Here is a 17,734-nt window from a genome sequence, read left to right on the forward strand (position 1 = left end):
GGGCTACACTGAAACATTTTAGTACCACTGGAAGAGTTCAGGAGGGAGTTGAAAAACTTACCCTGGCCAAGGAATTCCTGCAGCTTCTGTGCTGCTGTCAATTCCAGAGAGTCCTCAATGGTTAACCATCGTAGTTAACCCCTAATGGTGGATCTAAATGAGGAATATTTGATTCAGGGATCGGGAAAGATTGCCCAAATCCTACTATCTAGTAGGGTTGCAAGGGGGGAAATGAACTCTCTCAAACTTATAGCCATCACCTAGGGGGTCTTTGAGAGTGGTGAGGAAAGACAGACAGGAACTAAACTGAGCTAACCTAGTCCAAATTCAAATTTAGAGTTTTCAGAAGGAAGAGTGTTACTTCATAATACAGGATAACTGGCTTACACTAACAAGCCCAGCGCTACAGCAGATGCACCAAGCTGTTCTTCCCAAGGGGCACAAATCTTGGGGAACTAGAGCTAAGGCCTTGAGAGCTCCCTTCTGTTACCTTGCAACACAAAATGGCATCTTGCAGCTGTTCTAAAAGGATTCCTACCCTATCAAATCACTTTTTTACTGAGCCAAAGATCCACCTAGGATAGACCCAAGACAAGACAAAAGAGAAATGCACTGTGTTGCCCCCTTGCTATTTACACAGACTTTTGAACCATTAGGGGCGCCTGGTAACAAGAATAGCTATATGCTAGAACTGTCTGGATATGAAGATGCCATCATTTCTATATAGATGATGAATTCCCAACATCTAATTCTGCCATTTTTCTCATCAGAGTCCCCTTTTACTTCTTGATTTTTGGTCTTCTTCCCTATTAGCATAGAGTGGTGTGGGGGGAATGGTCCACATCTTTCATTTTTAGAATCTTCTTCTGCACCTTCTCCAAGAGCTTAACCTCTCAATAGGCCATCAGTGTCAACATACGAGGGTCACCTTTTTTAATGTCTGCTTGTTCCAATAATCCAGTTCGGGTCCTGGGTATGTGCCAGCAAGTAAACTGCCACAGAGGCAAACACAAAAATAATCCTTTACAGTTTACCTTTCCTCAGAATGTTTTTTTTTGAATCAAGGTCATGGCTCAGGCATTCAGCATCAGCTTTACATGCAGAAGGTCCCCAGTTCAATTCCTGGTAGCTCTAGTTAGTCCACCACATGAGAGACTTAACCCTGAGACTCTGATACGTCGCTGCCAGTCAGAATAGACAGTATTGAGCCAGGTTATGCTCCTGGTCTGACTTGATATAAGACTGTTTCATGAATTACAGAAGAGCTAATGTTCCATCAGTGTGTCTGCTCTCTACGTTTTGCCTCTTTGAAGCACTCTCCATGCCAGTTCTTCACTCAGTTGGTTTTCTAAGGCACATGGTATCTTGGCAAGAAAAATGACTAGCTATTATGCTTTCACTTATTTCTTATCTTCCTCACATGGTCTGCCTCTGGGTACACTGTATGATTGGCCACTGCCACTTACTGCTGCTGGAATATGAGGAAGAGGCTGAGTTAGGTCTCTGAGGCCTGAATCATGAAGCTTTATCCAGCTGTTAATCAGTTCCACTTTTTTCTCAGTTAGTGCTTCAGTGTCCATAGCTCAGCAATTATCACCTTCAGGCCCATGAAAAGACCACACGTACACAATGCTTGTTGGGCATAGGTCTGTGATGTGAGACCTTACAATGTCTTGTCTCCCTTGGTTTGTGTGCAATAGGCCTGCTATTCGAATCCTTGGCGCAGTCAGTCATCTTTGGGATGCCCGAAGCAAGTTTTTGTCATCTTTCATATAGGACATTATCATTATTGTAAACCAACAAGTTCTAAAGACTGTAGGGCACATACTAACATATACAGTATGCATACTACTGTATTGTGCATCCTACAGGAACAGGAGTTTTCTCAGTGCAGAAGCTGCTCTTTCCTACCTACCATGTTTGCTTCTGTAAAGATCAGCAGTGATGATTATGGCAGGCTGTCAGCTTTTATATACAAATAATAATTCAAGCACCTGATATGTTTTATTTTTATTTCTGGAGCTAATTTGTAGTGTTTGTTTCTGGAAAGGGGAAGGAGTGCCTTTGTGATTTCACAAGGGTAAGCAAGCAATGTACTGTGCACGCACAGCTTCAGAGAGGTAAAGGCTTTATGACTGCCAGCCAATCTGAATTTTGCACCACTGGCCTCTTCTATAAATATGAAAAATGAATAGCTCCTGAGCTCAATTTGTGAACTAGAATGTACATCTTACAAAAAAGCCTGAGTGCAGATCTGTAGCAATGTTGCTTGGCTATAGTTTTCTGTGACTTCAGAAAGTCCAGAAGAAAGCTTGCAAAGCCGTCTCTAACCTATAGCTCCGGATTAGTTGACCAGAAATTAATTGCTAATTACCTACTCGGTGGGTAACCAAGTGCTGAGAAACTCACAGTGAGGTGGCGGGTGTGAATTGCTCAAACCTGGGGAAAGTAGATCAGAAAAGCATATTTTTAAAAAACAAAGGCGCAATAACCAATTGTATGATGCTGTTATAATAACAAGCTGACAAACCTTTGTCTAAATATGCACCTGAAAGGGTTGGGTTTTATTGACTGAGTTGCTCCTTGAAAAGAGCATACAAATAGCAACTCACGCTACCCTTGCCAAACAATCTTACAGCTAGAGGGAACAGGGAAAATCAGACCAACACCAACTACATAGTCACCTTTCCTTTTATTGAGCAGCCTATGGTACCATCTGCCTGTGCTCTTTCCAAAAAATGTGTCCAGATACAGCTGTGCAAGATAGTTGGTATCTGGAAACCCACCTACGGCCAAAAGACTGTTGAATTATGGACAGGAGACAGGAGCCTGGTGGTGAAATGGTTGAAACAGAGTTGGCTGAAACCAAATCCATCAAAGACAACGGTACTAGGGCTGGGCCAGGGAGCTCCAGGATTGGGACACCAGCTCCTGACTCTGGATGGGTGAAATTAACACCAGTATCAACTGTCAAGAGCCTAGTTGCGATTCTGGATGCCTCCCTTCCAATTGAGATTCAGGTCACAAATTTAGCCAGAGCGGCATTTTTCCACCTTTGCCAGGCAGCTGTTGCCCTACCTATTCCATCCCAAGCTACTCATGGATCATGCAGTGGTCTACTTATAAATCCACTCAATGTCTACTCATAGATCCATGCAATGGTCAGGTTGGACTACTGTAACATGCTTTACGCAGGATTGCCTTTGAAGCTGCTTCAGAAACTTTAGTTGATCCAGAAGGCAAGTATTCTTGTTGCGACTCCATGGAGAGCACATATTTGACCAGTGCTCCGCCAGCTGCATGGGCTCCAAGTTGAGTACCGGATCAGGTTCAAGTTTTTCATATTAACCTTTAAAGCTCTAAATGGTCTGATACCATGGTACCTGTGAGACTGTCTCTCCCAATACACCCGCCCCCAAAGACTTCAGCTAGTAATAACCTATTGGTGGTCCTTGGCCCAAGAAGCATCCATCTGTCCTCAACCAGAGCCAGAGCTTTCTTAGCTCTGGCCATGGGCTTCTGGAACTCTCTGTCAGGTGAGACCTGGGCCCTGCAGGACCTGACTGAATTCCACAGAGCCTGTAAGACTGATATATTCCCGCAAGCCTATGGTTGAGGCAGCAATGGTTCTATCTTAACTCGCCTCCTTAGCCCTTATTCTGGCTCCCTCAGTTATTTTTGGTAGTTTTTGTTTCTGCCTTCCTTTTCTCTCCCCTTCCGCTTGACTGATTATCCCTATCATTGTTTAATGAGAAGAGTGCTAACTGGGATTTAAAAACCAACAAAGTTTTTAATTATAATTTATATATTATATGGTATACTATTTTAAACTAATTGTATTATTTTGTTGTTAGCCACCCTGAGCCTCACTATAGTCAGGAAAGAGCAGGATAGAAGTCTAACAAAATAAACATAAATAAGGAAGGAGCCAGATAATGCTGCACCTGAGACTGAATGTACCCAGAAAGAGTGGTCTATCAGCCAGTAATTATAACAATCCACTTGTCTGCCTTCTAGACCTCCATTTGGTACTAAGAGTTAGGATGCTTGATCGTCTTAAGGAGGCCATAACAGGCATGTTAACTAGTTGATTAAAGACTTTGGAAACCCACTGGAGTAGACCATGGTCCTTTTGATGCTTCTTACAGAGCTGTCTGTGATAGGTGAGGAAGAGTCCCCAAGCTGCCAGTGGGAAGAGGGAAATTATGATGTGGCCAGTTTTTCCTGAGACTCTGGCTGGCAAAGCTTGGTTAAAGTAAACCTTTCCGAATCCAACTGGTTATCAGTTTCCAACTAAGTAGGCATTATGGTAGGCTTAATACGAGAAATATGTTTGTTTCTTTAACAAAGATGTCAAACTGATATTTTTTCAAAACTGCAAAATTGAGAAATATTACAGGTCACCAACCAATTCCAGAAGTTACAATGCCATCCTAAGCCGCAATAAATCCTTCTAAGCCCATTTAAATAAACAGGCTTAGAAGGATGCGACTCTCCTGTCTGTGGGTTAATTTTCTCCTTCTCTGAGTTGCTTTTTTAAATGTTTTTTTAATGTGTGGGGTGACTTTTCTATTGTCAAGATGTAGCATACTACATATTTAAGTCTCTGATCTTTCTAATAATTCTCTTTTTTTTGTAGTGAGGAGAGCAATTTACATACTATTAAGGAAACAATAAAATAAGTTTCCAGTTCAGTGGCAGGAGGCTGTCCCCTCCCCTTTCCTAGATGCCCCTCTCGCTACAGTGGTTCTCAACCTGTGGGTTGCGACCCCTTTGGGGGTTGAATGACCCTTTCACAGGGGTCGCCGAAGACTCTCTGCATCAGTGTTCTCCATCTGTAAAATGGATAAATGTTAGGGTTGGGGGTCACCACAACATGAGGAACTGTATTAAAGGGTCGCGGCATTAGGAAGGTTGAGAACCACTGCGCTAGAGCCACCTTGGGAGTAGGATCAATCTCTCTGTCTTCCTCAGAGGCATGTCTCAGACCTGTTCTGCATTCCACAGCATAGCAAGTGGTTGGCCCGTTTTACATTGGCCTTCTGATTCCAGCAGCAGTTCTTCTTTCTACTCTCTTTTCTACATTTCACCAAATTTTAAATTCATTTCATTGCTAATACTTGGCTCCCTGAGGCCTCCATATAATTCCATAGTGTGTTGCCTCTCTCCCACTCAACCGTGCATTGGCAATTCAGCTTCTCATATCTTTTACAGAGTGAAGGATAATGAAAATGGTTGTTCATGGCCGACTGTATTTTGCTTCACTTTTTCAGATGAATGAAAGTTCTGACGCCAAGTTCAGTAATACTGCATTCATAATCTAATTCGTTAACTGGCATTTTCAAGCTCTAATTGTTGCAAAGTATGCTCAATGTATTGGCAAAGAAGTATTATGTAAGTATAGCTTTGAGTCTGTTTCTTAAAGTATTGTCTGGAAACTGACTCCTCTGAAAAATGCATGCTGAAGTCTCTACCTAGAGAGCTTTTTGTTAATGTCTGGTAGGCTGTTCAGGGACTTCAGGGAAGCAAAGGTTTCAGAGAAAGCATTACAAAAGATTTGTATCAAGTTCTGATACTTTGCTTTTCAAATGGTCTTCTTCTGACAAAGCTTATGGACTTGTGTATGTGTGTGGGGGTGTAGATATCTATATCTATATATATATTGTAAAGCTATATACAGTATAAGTTGTCTGTACATAATTACAATCGGAACAGTAGCACTGCCTATTTCTTTAAACTTAGCAAACGTAACATGGAGCACTTTTGCCGTGGCATGTGCAGAAAATGTGCTTCTGAGCTCTTTTCTTCTCTTAAGTTGGTTTGACTGTATCTGTCAGACCAAACTTGGGATATTTACCGAAACCATTCTGGAAGTTAGCACTTTAAGTAATTGTAGTCACTTTTCTTCTGACTATATGGAGCACCGCACTTTTATAAATACTACTAGCACTGAGTTTTTAAATGTTTTTCCTCACCCCCACCCCAGTTCTTTGTTGTAGTCTTTACAGGGTGCATGTTTGAAATAGGTGGTGGCTGTCTGAAGGTAGCTTTTCATGAATGTGGCCACTGCCTGGTGCCTAACTTTTACTTATGTATATCTTTTAGGAATTTTATAACCTGCTGAAAGGAGAATCAAATTATATTTATAAGTTTAAAAAATCCTAAATAGCTGACATCTAGACAGATCTGATCTATAAAAAAACAACAAGTAACCCATGTGCATGCACAGGCTTTCAAAAACACCAAAGATGCAGGGAAATTTTTGAAAATGGACACAAACAGCACAAGAGTGTATCTTCTAAACTTTGCATTATATTGACTGTCAGCCTCAAATAATGTGGTTTCAAATGTAAATTCCCATACACATAAGTTTTCATAGGGATGTTTTTACCAGCAGGGTTTTATCTTGGGCAGGTGAGAAAGTTGGGGGGGGGGGGGCTGTTCAAAGTTATATTTTCACTGTGTATCTATATCAGCATAAATGGCGGATAAAGCATTGCAATTAAATATATTGTACTGTGCCTGTAAATTAAAGTTTGAATGAATACACTAGTTTGAAGAGTAACAGTTGTTGGGGGGTAGGGTAGTAAGAACATAAGAACATAAGAACAAGCCAGCTGGATCAGACCAGAGTCCATCTAGTCCAGCTCTCTGCTACTCGCAGTGGCCCACCAGGTGCCTTTGGGAGCTCACATGCAGGAGGTGAAAGCAATGGCTTCTGCGGCTGTTGCTCCTGAGCACCTGGTCTGTTATGGCATTTGCAATCTCAGATCAAGGAGGATCAAGAGTGGTAGCCATAAATCGACTTCTCCTCCATAAATCTGTCCAAGCCCCTTTTAAAGCTATCCAGGTTAGTGGCCATCACCACCTCCTGTGGCAGCATATTCCAAACACCAATCACACGTTCCATGAAGAAGTGTTTCCTTTTATTAGTCCTAATTCTTCCCCCCAGCATTTTCAATGGATGCCCCCTGGTTCTAGTTTTGTGCGAAAGATTTTCTCTCTGTCAACATTTTCTACCCCATGCAAAATTTTATAGTAGGAATGAGCTTCAGTGAGTTTAGAGAGAGGCAAACATGATGACATCACTGTGAGTACTGCTTTTGTGGAATATTCTTGATTTAGGAAGAGCTGACAGAGACATGGAATAGGCCCATGCACAGTTTCCGTTGTTATATTTTGATTAGTTGAAACACAAGGTTTTGTGATTTCTATTACATAGCTAACCTGAAAGAAAGCTTCAATTACTTTTTTGGCAAAAAAATCTTTCTACCTTGTACTATTTGAAAATGTAGACTCCCAGTTTATTTCAAGCTGCGAAATACCTTAAGGATCTTTTAAATAAATCATTTTAGGTTTTTGTAGTTTACAAGAAGTAAACTAATTTTATGCAGATATTTTAAACTTGTTGAGTAACAGTTGACATGTTGTGGGATAGGAGATTATGCCTGAAAATTGTGTTTGATAAAGAACTACTAATTAAAATCAAGATGGTTCTCTCTCTCACAATGCCAAGCACCCAGAAACAGCCATGCAGGCAGGGAAACAAGAATACAAAGGTATGCTGATACAGCTTGGTACAGGGTCAATTTAAAACTTGAGTCTTTGGTATTTTTCTTCACCAGTCTCTTTAAACATAAACTGGGCTGGGCTACATAGGATTATAGCCCCACAATGTAGGTGTCAGTTTATAAATACGAATGGGCCCCTGCCGCACATGCAGAATAATGCACTTTCAATTTGCCAACAATTGTGAACGTGGATTGAAAGTGCATTATTCTGCATTTGCAGAAGGGGCATAGAGAACTCAAAAGATGAAACACTTTAAAGGCCTCCTGAGCCCTAGTTTAACTAATGAAACACACAGACAAAAGCCAAGGGAGGCTTTTTTGTGTGTATCCTTTGTTGATTTGTGTGCAGTAACTATGTGTGCAGTTTCCCTCATGCTTTTGGAGAATGTGTGCGTAGCCCAGGTAAAATGGTTGATATAGAGGGAACGAGAGATAATAGTGGACAAAATGTTGATTATGACACAAGTGGCTAGCCATCCATGGGCCTGGGTAGGAGCCTTAATCATTTGAACAGGCACTTTAAACAAATTTGCAGAGCTTTGTACAGCCCATCGTCCCAGTAGAAACAATCCTGTGAAAAAAATTTTTTTAACACCCTCAATATTTCTCATTGGATTACTATAAAGGGATTATATCAGTCATATTAATTTTGCTGTGGCTATGATACCCTTATACTCTTAAAACCTGAATGATTTCTTGCCAATCCTGAACATTCTATTATAAGAATGTCTGATTGGCTTTATCTTAACAGTGAACTAACCTAAGTATATTTAAATATAATATTCAGCATTCCAGTCAGTGTGTGGTGATAAAAACAATCTGTTTTTTAAACAGACAAATTGAACATCTACTGAAGATCAGTAATACTTAAGTATTGCAGTATAATCCACAAATAGTTTAAACTGATGCATTAAAATATAGGTGACAGGATTCAAAGGGCTGTGCATAGTATTTCCTATAGGGCCCTGGGCTTTTAGAGCAGTAACAACCATGGTCTTATGCACCCCTAAAACATTTATCATGAAGGCTGTCAGACTTCCTGATTATACACTTGGTATGATATTGGGGGTGGGGGGCTGCATTTAGAAGGCCATGCGCATAATTGTCTTTTGATCCCATATGTTTAGTCCTGAGAAGCTTGCCAGCCTTAGAAGTAGATCATGTCCTTAGTAAATAAAATAATCCATAGAAACTGTTTTTATTTTGCTAGTATATTATAAGAGAAACTTACAAAAAAAAGAATTGGTGGTACTTTTCAAACAGGAGTGTTTCCACCTCCAAATATGTTAGTTTAGTTTTAACCTGCAAGTAAAATTTTTGCCTAAAAATATTTCCAAAGAATCACACTGTCCTTTGAAAGAATCTTGCTGTCCTTTAAAAAAAATCATAAAGAAATCATAATAGCACACAGGCAGTATTTAACAATAGTCAATAAGTGTTTCCCCCCTTTTTATACAGTCATCTGAATGATCACTTTTAGTATTTTTCCATAACTCCGAACATGTAAAGGTAAATTCACAACTGCACCTAGAATCAGAATAGAGTATTCCAGTGGTCAAGTTGATCAAAATCAAGTTCGTAGCAGGTAGCGGTTTATCCCGTGTGTGTATTCTTCCCCAATGGTACTATTTTTTTTCAGTAGAATCTTCTTAACCAAAAGGTGTTTTAAAGTCATGGCATGAAAAATTGTAAATGTAAATGAGTACATGTAATGCTAATTAAAGAAATTTCCTTAATCTTATGTGATGCTTACTATTTTCCTTAGAAGTTTTTGTTTTAAAGGTAGATCACTGTTCTGAAGGATGTTGGTCCTATGAAATAAAAATAACGGAAATAAAATGCATGTGTTACAATTGTAGACATGGTAAAGAATTAAATGTGAACTTATTGTACGATACTGACTCTGTTTTCAAGCAATCTGTTTGCTGTTCTATAGTTAACATATATTAAAGAAGCAAATGTACTATAATTTAGCACTTTTCCCTACGTACCCTGTTCTCACTATACTAGAGGTACAAAAATGGCATAGGTGTTGGAACATGTAATCATGCTTGCATGAATACTTTAGGGTTTTTGCTTTCCTTGATGTGCAAGACTGATTCTCTGTAGACTTCATTTTAAATGCAAAACCATTCTATCCTCTCTATTGGCTATACCGTTATCTTAAAGACTGCTAGAATTGTTCTATAAGCAACTTAAAGTTCAGGGTCTCCTTACATGATCTCCTTTTCCAAAACATACATAATCACAATTCAAAGAGCTTACAATAATTATTTTTACCTGACGCCAGTGACTTGATGAGATCATCCATGGGAGCCCTTTAAACTCCTTACTAAAGTGGAAATTAACTCATGCTTTGACACAATAAAGGTGGGGAGTTTTGTGCTTTTGGAGTCTCACACACACTATTAAACAGGTCTATATCCAAAGAGGGTCTTTCTAAAATATAGAAATATTATACCATCAAAACAAATCCTTGGAAATGTTATTGGAATGGCTTGTGTTCCTGTATACATGATGTGGAAACATCATACATGCTGATTAGCAGACTTACATTACAAATGTAGACCAAATAGGTGCAGTGTGTTGTTTTCTGTGGAATACAACCAATAACCATCATGGCACTGAGGCAGGTAATTAGATATGTCCTTCTGTCATTTGCTATCTCTAACTGAATCAAGGCCCTGTTTATTTGGGGTAAGATGATCATACAAATGTAAGAGGAAGTATAAGCAAGCCAATTGATATGTGAAAGACTGGAGACACTGATTTTTTTTCAAAGAGCATGGTACTAGAGGTTAGAGAGGAGGCTTGAAGGGAAAAGAATTCAAGATATTTCATCTGTGTAGTGTAGGGATTGAGTCACACATTCATGTATTACATTTACAGCCCAATTCAGAACCCTAGGGCTGTGCCTCCAGACGGCTTTCTGGTGGTGTGAGTAGGCAAAAAAACCCTCCCCGTCACCCAAAAGCCTTCCACTGGGCTTAATGGGCTTCTTACATCACCCAAAATGGTAGTGTAAGTCCAAGCCACAGGTTCCATCATCTCAGGAGGCAAAGCTGGGGTGAAAGCCAACTAAAGTCAATTCCACCCCCAGCCATGTCTCTGGAACTCCCCCACTACGCTGGCAGACCAGTGGGGGTGCAGGAATGCTGATGCAATGCACTGTGCTGCATCTGTCATGGAGGGCTGCGACAGCCACCCACCAGCAAATTTGTCCCTCTACAGGGGTAAGTGCCCTGAGGAGGGCAAATCCACCTCTACAACTCCCTTTACCCTCTCCCCCGATTGGGCCATTTGGGTCACATTGGTATTTAAAGTATTTTAAAACTGCCTTTTTCCAGGAAAACTGCAACTTATGATAACAACAATAAAACCAATACATGACATTTAAAAAAAATTAAACTAGCCAGTAATAAAGAGAATAGTGAAAAGTTAGCATGACAGGTGGAAGGGTTCTAAAGCAGCCTTTTCTTTGATATCTCAATTTTCCACATACAGGTGGGTTTAACATGACAGAGCTTTCAAATGGTTCCTGCCTTCTACCGTAATATAGTGCCAGGGTTATATATTGTATTTTTTTTCTAACATGTAGATGAGGTCTCAGTTTGTCGGTGGTCAGCACATAGTTGAAGGAGTAAACTGCCTTAGTTGAAGAGATTGGGTGTAGGTTGATGTCGACAAATAACAAAGCTCAGAAGTTTTCAGACCTGAGTACAAGCCTGAGTGAATGAGTGATGAACATTCATGTACGAACTCATTTTTAGAGAAAAATATGGGTTTGAGCCAGTTTGGGACTGAGAAGATATCTCAGTTTCTTCTGAGGCATACTGCAGAACCCTTATTAGATGTAAAATCCTTGAGCTGCTAGGAACTGGGAAAGTGAGAATCTCAACAATCCAAGAATAGTATAATGCTAACAAGAGGGAGAGAAAAAACTAGGAGGGGACTGGGTGGAAATTGGGAGTTTGCTTCAAATCTTAAGCAATGCTGCTCCTTGACAGTACCAATGGGACTTCTGTGTTAAAGTGAAGTACAGAAATGAAGCAGTTACAAATATACAAATAGGAGATAGGAAGACATTAAATGATCCTAGATGGCAAAAACCAGTCAGGAGTTATAATAGATAAAGAGCTGAAGGTGATGAGATGGGAAGGGCTGGTGGATTGGTTGGTGGACTGAACGGGATGAAAGGGAGTTGAGAGACTATGAATGTTTAGATGAGAACAAGATGTAAGGAGAGTTTGAAACCAGGGTGATGAGATAGCTCTTAGCTAGTGATGTGGAAACATTATTCTAAAATGAAGCTCTTGTTAAATCTCAGCTGTGTAGGATTTCATCCAAGTATAGCCAACTGCTGCTCAAGAGGATCTATAAACTGGATTTCATTTTATTGGCAGGGATGACTATCCCTGCCAAGGTAAAGGGCTATAAACTTGGTTTCTGCTCCCAGGCATCTCTTCATTTGTTTCATAGTACTTCTTTGGTGGTTTCATAACACTTTAGTGGTCTCAATCTAAAATGAGGCTAAGCATAGATAAAATTTGAGTGTCCAACAAAAGCTCCACAATTAAACCCCCCTATAGTTTTGCTTCCAAATATATATATATATATCAAATTGCTTGGATAAATAAATGTTTGGCAGTGATCCCAGCGAACCATTCGGTGCTTGCAATGTTTTCACGGAGGCCATGTAACTATCAGACCCTGACTTTTGAAGAGAGGAATGAAGTCAGCCAACCAACAAAATCTCTGTGTTACTCTCAAGATGCTTCTGAAAATCTGCATCATAACTCTAGTTTAAACAGGGTGTTCAGATGTGACTTGTCATGTACTGTACTCAAAGGTTCATTGATCAGTGACTGTATTGTACTGTATGAATAATCATAAATTGCCTTGTATCGTTTATGATAAGACTGTACCAAGTACCACACGGATTTCACGTTCTAAGTTTGTCAGCAACACATGTTGCCAGTTAGGTCCTAAAACTACATGGTGCTAATTCTTCCATATCCAATGGTGCTTTTGTGGATGCTAACTGCTGACATGCCGGGGAGGGGGGAAAGCTTAAAGTTGAAAAGTCTCTCATCTGTTTGTAAAAGAAAAAAATCATGATTTAAACTTGAATTGTTTCAAGAGTACCATTGACAATCCACTGTTTTATATGTATGTACTTTTTATTGGGTTTTAAACTGGTTCTTCAAAAAGCAGTTCTCTCGCTTTTTCTGAATGGAATGGTATTTTGCCCAGACACGAATTTCTTCATCTTGACTTGCTGGTCCTTGTTTATCCCTGAACCTTCTTTGAATCCGGTGGCCAGAGCACCTACTTAAGTATTTTGACTAGCGACACTCAGTGTGCACTTTATTTCTGCTTTGTTTCAGCTGCAAAAGATCTTGAAAAACCTCCTCTGAAGCAGCATCTTGTATATTTCAATACCCCAAATGGGTTAATCCTTACCTAGTTTTTAATGAGCCACATCGCCATTTCATGCATTATGCAACATCAAGCTTGGGTTTGCTGATGAATGTATACTCTGTGGGAGCTGCTAGCATTCACAACTCCCTGATCCATATACCTATAATATGCATTTCTTTGTGACATTCAACTTTTGTTCCCTGCTAGAATTAAAATGTGTTACTCTCCAACATACCCAAAGCTTCTGTTTCTTTTTTCCACGATGGCCTGACTTGATCACTTTTCAAGTACATTTTTAGACATATACTGAAAATATTGCACATACATGTTTAAAATGTACCAATTGAAGGGGCTTGTCTGCCAGCAGCAACACTTCCTCATGTTAAAGAAAAGCTGTTGATGTTTGCAATAGAATTGTCACATCTTTTTCCAAAGGTGGTAGACAAATTAGAACACCTGGAAAACCCAAGCTCTGGGGGGGGAAAAAATCCCTAAGACAGTGTGGGTCGTGACCCCTTTGGGGGTCGAACAACCCTTTCACAGGGGTTGCCTAAGACCATCGGAAAACACATATTTCCAATGGTCTTAGGAACAGAGACACAAATAATTTTATGGTTGGGGGTCACCACAACATGAGGAACTGTATTAAAGGGTCGCGGTATTAGGAAGGTTGAGAACCACTGCCCTAAGATAAAGAAAATAAATTCCAACTATAAATATACAAGGCTTGACTAGTCAACTGTTCAGTCTGGCTCTAGATGCAGTGAAAATTGGCTGTTCCTGGGATGGTAATTTAGTAGTCAACGCAGCTCAGCTGTCTTCACATCAAGAACTTCCTTGTATGCATTGAACTAGCAAGCAAATAGAAAGCAAGTCTATCTTCCACCTTCCTGCCTGATGTACTTATTTTCTCTTTTTGTAAAAAGCAATTTACACATTTCTTCTCATGGAGGTGCCAGGCCAAGTTGCTAGAACAAGGAAAGAATGAATGGCAGGAGTAAGAAGGCATGTTGTAAACATGGAAAACTGCCTAGATCTGGCCATCTTTGCATTTAAAAATTGAATTGTTTAATTTCTCCTCTGTTTCTGTTCTCACTTACTGATGAGATCACTACTGGATTACCCATTGATCTGACAGCTGGTAGGGCTGGGTCCTTGGTTCAGTGGTCGAGGATCTGCTGTGCATGCAGGAAATCCAAGACTCCCCAGTTCAAATGAATCAGGCAGTAGATCATATGAAAGACCTGGGTCTGAGATCCTGGCAAGGCAAACAATATAGATCTTGATTGACCAATAGTCTGCCTCACTGTGAGGGAGCTCTGTGTGTTCTTGACTGAAAAAATTAAATAGCGAGCTGCTTTTTGGAGAAATTATATCGCTAAATATTTTATGTCAGTTTGACAAGTCTAATTGCCCCATTATCAACTGAATTTGCATACTGTTGTTTGCCACTGTTTGTTCTGTCTTACAATAAATTTGCTTACTTGTGTAGTCTTAAGTGTCTATTCTGGGTTGGTTTTTTTATTAATTTTGAAAAGGCACATTGCTGAGGAATGGTAAAGTAACCAATACTCTCCCTTAGCTAATATATTTTCACTTTTGTTAACTTATGTGTTCACCTAAGGAATGGTTGAGGGAAGAGGATTTTACCTGAACAACACACAAGAACTTACATGTCCAGTTCGTTCGTTCGTTCGTTCGTTCTCTTTCTTTCTTTCTTTCTTTCTTTCTTTCTTTCTTTCTTTCTTTCTTTCTTTCTTTCTTTCTTTCTTTCTTTCTTTCTTTCTTTCTTTCTAAATCAGGTCACCAAAGGTATAGCTGAATTGGAACTTGGTAAGTACAGTTTGTGTGTCCTGTTTCACCTTTCCATGTTAGTGAAATTAAAATCTGCTGAACTGCAGACAAAAATTGAAGTAACAGATCTAAAGTGTTAACTAAAAATTGCCCTGACAAGTATTTTACCACTAGTGATAATTCTGTTACTACATGTCTTTAGTAGGGCTGCTGGTTGCACACTACTTCAGGCATCCTCCAGCCCTGGAGACCTCTGCTCCCTCTGCAGAGCAGCAGGAGCCAAAAGTGGCGTTAAGAGCATTTGACATTTGGGAAACAATGTCAGTGACATTGTGACATCCCTTCTGGTTCCAAAACTAGAAGTGGTACCTTGGCATGTCCTGCTCTGATCTTTGCAGTCTCTACCTTCATTCTACTCCTGGGGGTTTAATATTTATGTTAGGACCAGATTAGATTCCCAGGTAGCTTAGCCTATTTTGTGTGACCATTTTGGAATCTCATTTAACTGGTGACTGGTGTTAGAGTAACAGAAAACAGCAGAAATATCTAGAAAATTAAGTTTCAGTTAATTTTTCAGAACAGGTATTTATGCACACATACACTAGCAAATACACTACAGAGTTGGGGTGCTATGTGGTTTCCGGGCTGTATGGCCATGTTCTAGCAGTATTCTCTCCTTTCGTCTGCATCTGTGGCTGGCATCTTCAGAGAATCTGATAGTAGGAAAGGAAAGCAAGTGGAGTATATATACCTGTGAGTAACAATGAAGATAGCAAGGTCAATAGGTGAGGGCATCTGAATAGAAGTAGCCTGGCCTTTTTTCCCTTTGATTGTATATTGTCTACAGTCATCCTGTGTTTGTGTGGAGCTGATTAGTCACTGTCTTGAGTCACAGGTATATATACTCCACTTGCTTTCCTTTGCTACTATCAGATCCTCTGAAGATGCCAGCCACGGACGCAGGCGAAACATCAGGAGAGAATGATGCTAGAACACGGCCATACAGCCCGGAAACCACACAGCACCCCAGTGATTCCGGCCGTGAAAGCCTTCGACAATATGCTACAGAGTTGTTGGCTCTATTCTTATTTTTAGTTTTTGTTCATGTTTGAGGCACATTGAACTAGTCTGAAATAATATGGTTGATAGCAGCAGCCTGGCATCATCTGGCAAGGTGACTGCAGCACTGGCTAATCACCTACGAAAACTGCCCCTTCTTGACATGGCCCTCTTTCAAATTAAGCTGCCGATCAATCGCTTTATTTTTTTCTTCAGTGCTCACATTGCGCCAGGAACATTCACTAGTAAATTCTTACAGCTTAATGTATGTAAACTGAGCCCGGATTCATGCATTGGTGCTGCAATTTGGTAACTGTTTCCATCCCACTGTGCTGTGCCAGTAATACCTGTAAAGAGGATCCACGCGAACTGCTTGAACAACAAGGTTTTTTCCTTATCCTGCCACTGCCATCACCCCCAGAGAGGTGAGCAGGAATGCAATCATTCATCAAACCCCTATGGAAGTGGATAAAATTATCCATTCAATCTACGTCACCGTTGAGGCTGTCCCATAGCACTGATAGTGTAAGAACTCTCAGAGCTGACACAGACAAGACTTGGGATCTAGGAACAAGTCCCCTCATTTTCCCCTGGATGCTGAATAGAAGAAGAAGAGTTTGTTCTGATACCCTGCTTAAGTCTTATCTTGTGATTTTGGAATAATGTAAAAAATCCATTTGTGTGCATGTGTCCACTATAATCACACAATTTTTTTTGCTGATATATTTTGTAACTTCCAATCATATCTATGGATATCATCACTAGTAACCACAACTTTCTCATCCATCTATTGGCCTTCAAATGGTACATTTAATCTTTCATTCTGTATCATCCCTTTGTTCCTGTCTGGACTGTTCTCACCACGTGGAAGCAGTCCTTCCTTACTCTGTTAGAGATATGTCTTAGAAGTATCTATCAACGTATACCCTATTGCTTACAAACTATTCAGCCATTTTTTTTCTGAATTCCTATTCCATATTCAGCCTCCCTTCCAGTCCAACCTGGTTCTCCTTATACTTTATTCAACATAGGAATATTTTCTGGTGCCCAGCCAACTCTGGTTCTGGCCAGCAGAAGTATCTACTGTCAGTCAAAGTCAACAACAGCCCTTCTGTATTCCTTGCTAGACAGGTGACAACCTGCAGATTATTTGCTAATAAACAGCTCCATACTCATTATGGCTTGTAATTTGATCTACTGCTGAATAAATCACTCCCAGATTATTATTTTTCATTCTAATTTCTGATGTATGCCTTTCTGAACACATTAATCTCACCTCAGATTAAACATTTTCAGGAATGAGTTCTTGGGTATGCATTAGTAATGGCTTGTTTTGAGTTAGACACACTTTAATGGTTCACATGAGGAGTTAATGAGAAAACAGATATGAATGCAGATTTCCCTGGAAAAGAGGGTACGTGAAATAACCATTCCAATTAGACTTAATGATGCCATCTTGGGCTTCTCTAACCAAAACTGCATAGAACAAATAAGGAAGTCTAGGAACTGGTCAAGTAACTGATGCAGATGCAAACCCAAGCCTTAGACTATGGGTCACACTGAACAGATGTAAAGCGTTTGCTAGAGGCAATTTTAAGCAGAGAAACAATTGGCAAGGGGAATACTGTGAACTTTTTCCCCACCTGCTGCTATAATTTCTCCATGCTGTTTTTCTTCTAATGGGCTTGTTTCCAGTCTTGGGAAAAGGCTAGGAGAAAAGTTCTAAAGGGAGACCATTCTGGGGACAGGGCAGTGGCCCAATACATTGATCGCTCTGAAACAGTGGCCCAAAGAGTAGAAGGAACTGCTGTGGTGCGAGCAGGGGAAAGTGAAGAAGAGTGAGAAAACCCAAAGAAAGCTAAACATGTGGTGATCTCCTTTGCTCTCCC

This window comes from Sphaerodactylus townsendi, linkage group LG07 (genome assembly GCF_021028975.2).
Source record: "Sphaerodactylus townsendi isolate TG3544 linkage group LG07, MPM_Stown_v2.3, whole genome shotgun sequence".
NCBI classification, from domain to species: Eukaryota; Metazoa; Chordata; class Lepidosauria; order Squamata; family Sphaerodactylidae; genus Sphaerodactylus; species Sphaerodactylus townsendi.